This window comes from Aythya marila, assembly GCF_965140915.1.
Source record: "Aythya marila genome assembly, chromosome: 1".
In the NCBI taxonomy this organism is placed as follows: domain Eukaryota; kingdom Metazoa; phylum Chordata; class Aves; order Anseriformes; family Anatidae; genus Aythya; species Aythya marila.
This window is the reverse complement of record NC_139042.1, coordinates 110,632,990-110,645,338: the sequence shown is the minus strand read 5'-3', so window position 1 is coordinate 110,645,338 and position 12,349 is coordinate 110,632,990. Positions and strand designations below refer to the sequence as shown.

Here is a 12,349-nt window from a genome sequence, read left to right as displayed (position 1 = left end):
TTGTTTGCATCATAAATGCACTGTAAACCCATGTTAAGGTGCAAGAAAAGATGTCTAGGTCTCAAAGTAGATGCAAAGAATGCAAATGTTTGAAATCAGGACTGAAACATTACGTGCTCTAGGAGGACAAGCCTCAGAGATCCAACTTTGCACAAAGGGAAATGCTATACCTATATTTAATCAAAATCCACTGGGCACAGCAGTTGACTTCACAGCTCTGGTGACCTGAAAAGTAGTTTAAATAGACAGGAAGATAACTATTTTCAAGTTCTCACTTCCATTCCTCACTACTTCTCCACCTTTCCCCATGAAGGAGGAAAGTTCCACAAGCAGTGTTTTTCCAGGTTCCTCCTCAGGAAATTCTCTCAGAGAATAAGAGAGCTGCCATCTGTTACTTGGAGCAACACACCTTTTTAAATAGCACATGCTGAAACACAAGAAAAAAAACATTTTAATTTTAAAGCAGCGCAGCCACTTTGAACTTCTAAGCACATCAAACAAGCTCAAAACACATTTGAAGAAACAATGTCTGCAACTTCAACACACACGTTTCCAAAAAGCCTGGACTCCAGTACAGCTTGCATAAACAAACGTAGCAGGAGCAGAGGGGGTAAAGCTGTCCCAGTAATGCTGTAAGTATCTGCCTCACAACGGTTTGGCTCTGTTCAACTTTCTCCACCTGAAAAAATACTGTTGTTACCACCTATGAGGACGACAGGCTACATGACATTTCATATCGTATATATACATTATGCAATGTTTTACACACCAGTGAACACTAAGTAGCATTTCTGTTATTTTAATAGCATTTAGCCCATTTGTACACAGCATACTTTTAATCTGTGCCACTAATCCTCATTTCCCTATGAGCAAAAAGGGAACATTTTAAGTTTCTTGCTTAATACCTACATAGGTTCTGACTACCTGAAGACCTGTTAATTTTGCTCTGCCACTGCCTAGTAAAATTGCTGAGCAGCTTACTTCAGGCAAAGCAATATAAACACGGTATAATAAATACTTGTTATATTGGAAGATTTTTTGAAGTTGCATGAGTTGGGTCTTTTTTACTATGAATAACATAAGTTTTACAGGTATAAATGGCATACGTCACTATTCCAGCCCAGAAAACCTTGATTTCTTAAAATTAAACAATAAAAAAGATACCTCTGCTAGCACAGAACACAACCAGATATGCACGTTTTCTCCAAGAAACAAAATACCCATGGCTCTGCAGTCTTCATTGGATTAATTTTTTCTCCACCCGTGCCCTGTGCAAACTCCAGCTTGCTTTAAACCAAAGACCTTTATGGTTTTAAGTCCCTGGAGATGCTGAGAAGGTGTTCTCAGTGGAGCAAACTTTTCCAGAGAAATCACACTCTGATTTGAGAGAATTCATTTCTTTTGGCCTTTGGGAGCACTGCGAGTCGCATGTATTTGTTCAAGTCTTTACCTAGTGAGAGCAGAATCCCTTCTAGGCTTTGTCAGGTTTGTGCTGATCTTGCAACATCTGGCTGTGTATGGCTATATTGTTCACATTTTTAATTTTGTGCATCAAGGAGTTTCAACCTAATCTTTTAAATAAGTGTTTCTCAGTCCTTTAAAACAGGAACTTAAGACAAACCTTCCAGAAATACCAAAACACTTACAGAGTTAAAATGTATCATTCTGAACAAGAAAGAAACAGTTGATTAGTTTATAACAAAAATATCCAACTAGAAAGTCACAGTGAGGTAAAGCTTTGAAGACTGAAGTGAAGTGCTGTGTAGGCACATGAAACACTTCTAATATTGACAAAAAGATCACAAAAGGCATTAGCAGATACAAGAGGTATCCCAAGTGACACAGAAACAATTTTATACATTTGAAATATAAAATGTTATTATTCAGAAGAAAAAAAAAAGTTAAAAAAGTAAAAACAAGGAAACAAAAAATAAATGACTGCAGAGGAAGGGAAAAAGTTAATTTAAGAGCAGCCCTTCCATTTCGCACAGCCACAAACATCTCAAGCACCTACATTATAACTGCTCACATAATTAATTCAGCCTAGCAGTCAGAAACAGCAATACTGAGACACCCACAGTTCAGCATCAGTCTACGCTTTGCTGTAAGGAAATTTTTCCTGAAGACAGATGCCACCCGGAGGAACAAAACCAGAAAAACAATCCACTGCCTGACCAGAGGCAACACAAGGAGAGATTAGAACTGCGAGCCTTGCTCTCCTCCTGAGACTTCCAGCCTGCGTTCGCAGAACAAACCCATGCAGCCGACAGCAGCAGCAATTTTCTGAGCTGAGACAAAGCAAAGCAGCACTGTGGCTACCAGACATGCAAAGGAAAAAGCAGAATGGCCTCTTGGAAGGGCTGCACGCATTGCTCCTAATGGTGAGCACAACCACGAGCACTACTTCTCAGTACCTCGGATCACACAAGTGTTCAGTGCACACCGGTGAGCCAGAAGACAGGGGTTTTTACTCACTAACTGTAATTTTTATTTTGAAAGTGGGTTGTCAGCAGTGGTTCTCTGTTTAGGAAACCTGTGTTCTCTCAGCTGAGAAAATTACATCTTCTGGGGAAAGGAACTGTTGGGCCGTGCCCATGCCTCCCTTGGAGAGCTGAGCGCTTACAAACAACAGTCGATAAGCAGCCACAAGCACGACAGCTTCATTTCCTTTCTACTTTCTTGCATTGTATGTTAATACACAGCAGGAAATGTAGATCTCTTTGAAATAACAATTCATTATGTTAATTAAACTATCCAGGTACAGATATGTCCAGAGAGGTTGCAGAGTCTTCTTCTCTGGAGATACTCAAAACCCTCCTGGATGCCATCCTGTGCAACGTGCTCTAGGTGATCCTGCTCAGCACGGGGTTGGACTAGGTCATCTTCAGAGGTCCCTGTCAACCACAGCCATTCTGTGATACCAGAAGTACCCACATGGCCTCAATGTAAAAATGCGTTTTGCTGGACTACCCTCTTCCAGTGCGGGTACTATGCCCAGAAACTGATGAGGAAGACCAAGTGCTTTCTTACAGACCGCAAATTCCAGGCAGCAACTCCAAAGCACAAGCCATCTATACAACACCCCTGACCTCACCACAAATAGTCAAAGTTACTTCAACACAGCATTACAGTATATCCTCATATAAATATTTCAGAAAAGAAATCAAGGGAGAAAGCTGAGGTTGGGGCATCTTCTCTCAAAGTAAATCAGAGAACTGCTAAGTGGAGACAGCTTACATCTCTCTAGGTGACAGGTTAGGACTACACTTTAAGAAGTGCTCCACATCAAAAACCTTCTGTTGAGAACTGATCTCTCCAAGTTTTAATCACTACACACACATCCAAAAGTCAGTGCAACAGACTTTCCAGGGACTAAAATGAGGTTTAGACAGGTAGATACACAGACAGAAGAAAGGATCTAACTTAAAGGAGTTAAGATTATGACAGTAGTCCTATCTTCTCTGTATAGACTGCTCTGTCACGGTAAGCAGAAAAATGAACAGATCTGATCAGAATATAGGTTTCATGGCCTTCTTCACTCCTGTTGCTGCTTTTAGCAAAAAAATTCTAATGGAAGGGTTAATATTCCTAGAAGTGGAAAATCCTGATCTATGAAGAAAGAAATATAATGCTCACCATATTAACTTCGGGCATAGGAGACCTGGTTTCAGACCTCCCCATTTCTAACGTGCAGACAAGTCACGAGAAAATCCACAGGAGATAATTAGGCACCAATTTTATCCTGATGGTACTTTTAACAAAGTAATTCCACACGAGAGAAGTGCTATATCTAAATACCTTTATGGGCTTGCCCTTAGTGCCTCAGTTATTATCTCTAAAAATCCTTCCTGCCTCACAGGATATTGTGAGGAAAGATCATGAGGCTCTCAGATACTGCAGTGACAATGATCTAAAACAGAGATATATGGCTTGATTCCAATCCCAGAACAGAGAAAATCAGCTAGAAATAGTTCTGAGCATAAAGTCTTTAAAAATTTCCACATTCAGATGTGCAGCACCAGAAAGTGGAATGATGGTGAGATCAAATAGATCAGTAAGAGCAAGAATAGCCTAGACTGGGTCAATGAGAGTAGATAGGAAAATCAATATAAAAGATTAAAAATTACAGTTGGTTTGGGGTTTTGTTGTTTTTGTATTGGTGAGAAGTAACAACTAGGTTTCACTTTAAAACAAAACATGCAATCTTCAAAATATAGCTCACTGGATTTGACACCAGTAATCTGAATTAAGATGGCTGATTATACATTGACTTTAGTTTGGAGACTCCTCAGACCTGAAAAACAGCCAAAAACTGTTGAGAACAGACATTCAAGTGACTAAAGACAAAGAACCCAAACTGACAAGATTAAGTCAGGACTAATTTTCTCAGTTACGTCTAAAAGCTCCAGGACTTGATGCCACTGTCTCCATTTTAAACAACAAAAATGTGTGAGGGATAAAAAGAAGGAGGAAAGGACGCTATAGCAAAACAGCAAGACCAAAGTCACACAGAGGAAAAAAGCCACCAGAGCTAGGGACAGAAGCCAGCACTGCCATGTCTAGAAGTCAAGGTGATGAACCTGTCTTAATATTCTTGATGACTCCAGAGACAGAAGCACACACAAGATGATTCCTTTGATCTGATAGAGAATGGCATGTAAAAGAAAGCCAGGTCTCCAGTATCACAAATTGTATGTCAATAACCTGTGCTAAACAGCTGTGTGCCTACAGCTGCATAGAATAGCTCAGACTAGTTTTGTCTTCCATGAAAGCAGACCGCAGTCAAAACAACGTTGACCAAGCAATGTACGCAGACAGTTACCGTATGTCCTTCAGGTTACCACAAGGTAATCTTTTTGTATGCCAAGTCCAAAATCTCCTTGCTTCTAATGCTTAGGCAAGAAGTCCATGCTATCATGGCAGAACATATGGGTAGTCCTTTCCTAAAGCACTAGAGCACAAAAAATTCACCAGAGGGGTACTCTACTGAACGTGGCTGAACTGTTGCTACACCTATTTCTAATTATTTTCGCATTTTATCTTGCCCATAGCAAGGAAAACCTCAACTGTAAGGTACACAGAGCAGAGTAGTAATAAACTCGTCAAGTTTAACTCAGCATTCAAAATCCAACATGCAACTCAAACTTCTCAAAAGTTCCTGTTTCATGCTGCTGCCTGAAAAAAAAAAAAAAAAAGAGCTAACTAGAATAAACATGTTAAACAAATCTCCATAACTAGTAAAAAAAAACCTAGTAAAAAAAAAAAAAAGAGTCCATTGAAGTGGCAGAGAATTCAGAAAGCTTCTTACAGTTCACAGTGCATGGAGTATTGCTTATCGTTGTCTGCAAACCAAGGAATAAGCAGCAGAAAATTTTATTTGTTTTAACTCAATACATTTTACATTTTGCATGATGAGAATGAGAGTAGTTATACAGCTTCAAAGCTCTACCAGGAATCTAATAAGAAATATTAGCCCTTTGGGAAGGAGTAAATGATGTAATGGACCATTTATCCTGGACTGACCCCGTGAGAATCTCAATGACTAGAATTACCAACCTCACATTTCAGAGCTGTGATAAGCAAGCCTTTCCTGAATAACTAAGAGTTCAAAATGAAGACAAACCTGGGAAACTTCTCGTGTCACCAACACGAAAGAAATAAATTCCATTTTCACACTGTGGGAGAGAGTTATAGATATAGAAAGCCCTTTTAATCTCAGTATCAAACATTCAATCTGTAGGGCTGAGTCACATATGGCAGCTTGGCACTAGCACTAAGGAGCATTCAGGACACCACAGACATGCAAGAAAGCTGAGATCTTGAAAATGTAACGGCAAAGTGACAATCTTAATGTCAACACAGCCCTTGTAAAAAGAACATAACCCCAAATCCTCTTTTAAAAGTCTCTTTCCGGGAGTTACAGGAGTTTAGGTCAAAAACAAGAAAACAGCGTGGAGGCTAGAAAGGCACTCGGTGATGGGATGGCCACCTGCTTGCAGCACCCTGTGATGGCATCGTTGGCTCAGGCATGGGGGGCTGCCAGATAAACCTCTTCCCCCTCCATCTCTGCAGCTCCCCATCAACTCCAGAAACGCGTGCTGTCAAGAGGATAGTAGAGATTGCTGCTCTGACTGAATAAGATTCTTCTTTTCTTGGAGGATACATTTCAGCCTTATCAGGTCAGCAGCAGATGATAACAGAACAGGCAGAAGTACACAACTGGTGGCAGAGAAGAGTAGGATCTCTCTTGAAGTAGTCAGAGCACGGTGTTAGGTTCAAATCCACCTGAATTATTATCAGAAAACCCACACATTCACTAGTCCTGTGTCCCAACTTCCACAACAGGAGATACAGCTGTATTTCAGTTGGTTGAAAGATTCCTATCTCCACGTCACATTCAGTACTTTTTGATGCTAATGCAGGGATCTCAGCTGAAATCTGGTTTTGCAAGTGTCAATATGGTGACACGAAACCCTCCTGAAGACATCACTGTTTCTTTAAAATATCCAGCTTATTTCAAGAACAGCAATAGAAGTCTTTTCCACTGTTAGGTTCTATCTCAAGGCACTGGACACTGTAGTTGAAAATTCTGAGTTTGTGTAATTAACGAACCCTGTTTTCAGTAATTAAAATTAAGCCTCTTGATAGTATGTTATTTTATCACTTATTTCAGGAAGGTTATTTCATCACTTACTTCAAGAAGGCTTCAACAGGCGAAGTCCCTACTTCCATTATGTGTTACTGGGTTTTGTACCGAAGTAACCAGATAAAACTCATAAAATTCAGGCCATAGGCCTGCAGACATATCACTAAAGACACATAGTGGTCCCTTTTGGAGTTTAAATATTCAGTAGAGAAGCAGACCTCCCATCAGAACAATTAAGCTGGCTTTTCACATGTGTTTTGTTTGTTCTTACAGAAAAAAAATGATGTAATCTGATGGAATTTGAGAACACGGGGTTTTAAGTTAGTGACAAATTGTGCACGGCAACTGGGAGAAGACAGACAAAACAAAGGTTCATCTTCCAGTTTCAGACAGCTACAGCCACCGCCATTAATCACAGCATCCACACTTTGCTCGAGTGGAGATTCTACTGTTAGCTACACAGTATTCTACCACAACACCTGAATTATGGATTTTGCATAAAATATGAATCAAAATAAGCCAATTATTTATTGCAAGTACATTAAGTGCTAGCCTCATTTCTCCACACACACACAGCAGAAAGCTAAATGGGCCAATTCCAAGTGGACAGGGAAGTGAATTCAATTCCTTTGCAGGGATGTGGGCTGTGTGCTTGTGTGGATGCATAAAACCTTACTCCCATGCAGAGTGAAGAGAAGTTTCACTAATTACAATTGATATAACTTATTACAAGGTTTATTACACAACTTGACCAACAGGGAAAAAAAAAAAAAAAACTTGCCATGAAAAGTCAGATTTCAAGGTGGATTTTCCTTGCTTTGTAATCTACAAAATAAATCAAAGTCACTGTTACTTCTTTAAGTGGCATTGTTGACATTTTGTCTGGAATTACCAGAATATATATATATACTCCATGAGGTAAGGTAGTAGCATTAAATGGCAGTGCCAAAAACAAAATAAAAATGCTATGGCATTTTGTTTTAACAATTGCGTATTTAACTGTGTTATACAAACTACTAAAAATACTTTGTCAGTGAAAATGCAGAATTAAGAGATGAAAGCAAACAAATCTCAAACCAAATAAATATCCTTGAAAATGATTTGTGAAGAAGCAGAAGTTGGGAGAACATAAATTACAAATTCCAGGAAATAATTGTCTGGAAACAGTAAAGCATACAACTTAGGCATGAATTATGCTATTCCATACAAATTATTTATGGCAGAGTTTTTGAAAAATGAAAAAAAAATCAGCTCCCCAAAAGGTGCCTTAGGAACTATTGGGAAATTTTGTCACTGAAGTACTAGAAAGTCTAGTGGCTGTTTTAGACTTAAGGTACAGCATTTTATACTAGTTAAAGTTTTTGCATATGCTTGATACTTTTCAATGCTATTTTTAAGTGTCACTTGATTAAGTTCAAATTTGAAACCTGTCCAGGTCTGAACCTTTGCTGGTACTTTTCACCAAAACTCTGGAACAAATAGCTGTCCAAATCATACAGAAAAATAAGAAGGCTTAAGAAAAGATTTCTATACCTTTAAAGTCTTGTGGCATGCATTTCCTCATAACTCTGATTTAGTCCTATTTTCTTGTTCCTTTTTGAAATAAAAAGGAAGAAATTATGAACTTCAATGAGATATGCAAGTGTAGCAGGGACACAGAGACAACATGTTAAGAAGAAAAGAAAACATCTGTATTTCCTTCCCATTCTCTTCCACCTGAAATAAATTCTTTGGCTGCAGTTTGTCTTCTTTTCTGGAAGCATTTACACAGTATCTAATGCTATCCACCACCATGACTACCCCTGGGGCTTTTATGAGGGTGGGAACAATCAGTATAAGAATTACTAGGGACATCAAAGAGACAAAACATTTATTGAAGAGGGAAGAGGAAGAGAGAGTGTGAGGTAACGAGGGTCCTACTGTATTTACCTTATGTGCCAAGCATGTGGACAGCAATAAAAACCATGTAGGGAGCAATTTTGGTCAGAGAAAGAACAGGGCAGCCTAATGGGAGGCCTTTGTTCTTCAAAAGGGTCTCCTTTTCCCCTTTTGTGCTTCACTTAATTCATGGCATCTGAGCTGCTCTTGAACTTGACAGACAGAGAGAAGGAGGGGGGAAATATGGAGAAAGGGGGAGACAGACACAAAGAAAGAAAAAAGAAAAAAGGACTTCAAAGAGTTTTCCTTTGAAAATTCACTTGTGCTATATGCATTGCTGAAGGTTTTGGATTCAAAAAAGGGCAGAAAACATTTCATATAATTTCATCATGGGGATAAATTGTCCAGCGCTCTTATTAAGGAGAGGTAGAAGGAAGGAACAGAACAAAAATATATAAATAAATAAATCTCTGAACTAAGGAATATAAACACAATAGAATTATTCCCCAGGGTGCTTTTTATTTATTTTCATGTTAAATCTTATTCTCAGTGGATCCCAATACATTTATCAAAATCTTATCAAAAAACATCTGGCTTCCAGTAGTCACCTGAAAAGCATACATTTTACACACAGCCCAATCAGAATTCCCAGCACAGCGATTCCTGCTCGGACAGCAGCGAGAGAGCATTAAAATAACCAGCGCCATCTGCGGGGCGAGCTCACAGCCAAACACCGCCTGCATCCCTCCAGCAGAACACGCAAGACCTCTCCACACAAACTGCTCCGAAGCACCAGCTCCCCCCAAATGGTTTATCGTTACTTACAGTAGGAATCACCACATTAATTCTTCAGAATACAAAGCGGCTAGAACTCAGTTATCAAAAAAAAAACAACAAACAAAACACAACATCAGGGTGCATCTGAGACAGACTTCCAAGTTTGGTCTCCTCCGCTTGAAATTGGTTGAGCATGCTCCACTAGCTCACCAACAGCAGTTAATATTAGCGCTCGTAATATATTCGGCTTTTCACCCTCTTTAAATATCCATGCCATAGGCAATACTTATATGAAATAATTCATAACTGCAGACTGCACTTTTCTCAAGCATCTTTTTTGTTCTCTCTAGACCACCACCTCCCCTCAGTACTGTGCAGCAACTACATGCATGCAATTTAGATATTCCTTTGTGGATTTTTATCTGCGATGTATATACTGAACATCCTTGCCAATAATATTTCTAATAAAATGAGATTGCAAAGCATACAGTCGTGTGTCAATATCACGATAAATTATTAATAGTTAATCATTAAGTTAATTCCATAAGAGACCTCTAATGCATAGGGATCTTAAGTTGTCCCTTATTGACAATTACCCTGTCTCCCTACTGATTTACATATTCTGACAACATAAATGTCTACCTACAGAACACTATTTCCAGAGTGCAGAAAGTAGCATCCATAATGCAGTGTACCTACTTGATAATGCTCTTCTTGTTACTTCACTACTCTAATTTGAGAACAGATCGCTTCTCCATCTGAACAAAAAAAGGTGGGATTAGTTTAAAGATTTGGAGTTCAGGTACAGCTTACACCCCTTTTTCTTTCTTTTTTCAAGTAGCACTATGAAGCGTCTACTTTTTAAGGATTTGTATTTTGATGAGCTTGCACAATGCTAATCTTATTTCGAAATCCAAATGCACAATTAGCCTATGCAAATTATACAAACATGCACATTTATATACTAACTCACAAACAAGTACAGCTCTAGCAGACTGCCAGAGCAGCCACGGACATAGTGGAGTTTAGCTGTCTGTGCTCTAAGAGATTCCCTCTCATGTTGCCACCATTTCTATCCTTAAAGGCAGGAATCCATGTTACCGCTTCAGAACCTGCACAAATTCCTCACAAGATCAGGCATCTACTAAAAAACTGTTTTGCCTGATGTACAAAAAATAAGAGATTCCTTGACAGTTATCAAACTTAAGAACTAAGCCAAAACGCATGCAGAGTTCAGGGTTTTTTTAACCCCAAGTCCCTTTTTTAAGATCATATATTTTACCCCTTTGTCTGGAAAGAGGAAAGAGGCTTCCTACTTTCGTAGGTTTTCCTTTATGTGTGGAACTTAAGTCTAAAATGACTGATAGCCTACTACACCACCCATAAGGTAACCTGGGAAACATCATGAAATAAAACTGGTAGAAATGTTGTTTCTTTATCAGCAGCTTGCTTTGTACAATTAAGAATTGTGTTTTCTGAAGTCATTCTGCTTTAAAAAAAATAATTTGGGGGGAAATTCCACCACAGAGTTGCAGAATCTGTTCTTATTATGTCAACTTTACAAGCTAGATAATGTATTTCAGATTATGGATACTAAGTAGAAGCAAAAATAGATCGAAGAGCTTAAAGAGCAATTTAAGCAATTGAAGATAAAAATCAAATCTGTTTTGTGCAGCAGGAGTGCCTCTGAGTATTAATTACATTTATAAAACACTTTGAATACTGACAGTGTTACACCCATATGAAGCAGACAGCACTAGGATATTTACAGCATGCTAATTATAGAAATCTAAAATATTTGAGACTAAAACTAAAGAAACTTTGGGGAAGAGTAGAAGCACTGAATCCAGAATTCCTGTTGCCTTCTGTAGGATCTAGTTTGCTCCCACATTTGTTTCTTTGCAAAAGGTAGTTTACCTTTATCACCCAAAGCTCTTACATATACCTGAAGAGAACTGCAGTAGCAAGTATCTGACTTGATGCTGGAAAGCATTTAAGATTCTCTCAGCTGGCAAAGAAAATATATTAACGATCACAGAGACTTCTGTTTCTGAGAATCCCCCTACCATATTAAAAACAAGCTATACATGAACACATTAGAATTACTTTTATTCTACACAAATCCAGTCTTGACCGACTTAAACATGTCATCCTGCGAACACTGATTTGTCTTCTAAGTCTTCATTACATCATGTTTAACTGATTTTTTTCTTTTATATAATGTTTTTAAGGACAGCTTTAATTAATGTTAACTCTTGAATGCCTGTCATGAGTCCATCATACTGCCTTCCACTCCTAGGATGCCTCTTCTCCCCTTACTCAGTTTCATGGAACTTGCAGAAAATTTTCTAAATACATCTGCTTTTTTGTCAAATTTCTAAAATCTTGGTTCATTTCAAGCAAGTTAATCAGGGGTCTGGAAACAAAGTTTAAAAGATCTTTTATGTAATATGTTTCATGTTTCAATTCCCATAGAACATTTCCTCTTCCTTAAACCAAATAGCTGAGATTGTTAAAATCTGGTTGTTGGGACTAAAAGTAGGATGAAGAACGTTTCAAGTATATGGATAGAAAACATTATAGACAACTAATATCTAATATCATGATGGTACTGAGCGGCAGAACAGTCAAAAACTAATTCCTTAGCAGATTTATCCTAAGTTACTAGAGAACAAGGTGCTAATCACAACTTCTGAAGAAAAGGCACTTCCAGAATAAAGCTAATACTTAACATTTAGGGCAACAAGCAGAGTAGTCATATACCATATTTGAACCAGTCATCAAAAAATAGTTTATAAAGCAACCCAAATAAAGCATACTGCATTAATCCAGCATACAGATCATAAAAAAAAAGTCATTCATCATGACACTGACTGGAGGCAGCAGTGTTATTATTTTAAAGTTAAAAAGAAATCTCATCTGTTTACTTTGTTAGTGCAGCTTCCAGGCATACGCTTTCAGAAAGGGAATGCATATATTGTATAAATAACTCTTGCAGAGTCTTCTTCCTCCTGTGATGTGCACAGCAATCACCTTTCTACTTAGAGG

At 38.4% G+C, this 12,349-nt stretch overlaps 1 protein-coding gene across 3 annotated transcripts in view; it reads right to left on the bottom strand.

The window, feature by feature from the left end:
* POU2F1 (POU class 2 homeobox 1) overlaps window positions 1-12,349 on the bottom strand; it is a gene marked incomplete at its 5' end in the record, with an annotated part of 105,450 nt that overhangs the window by 68,604 nt on the left and 24,497 nt on the right. The gene's annotated exons all lie outside the window — the stretch shown is intronic.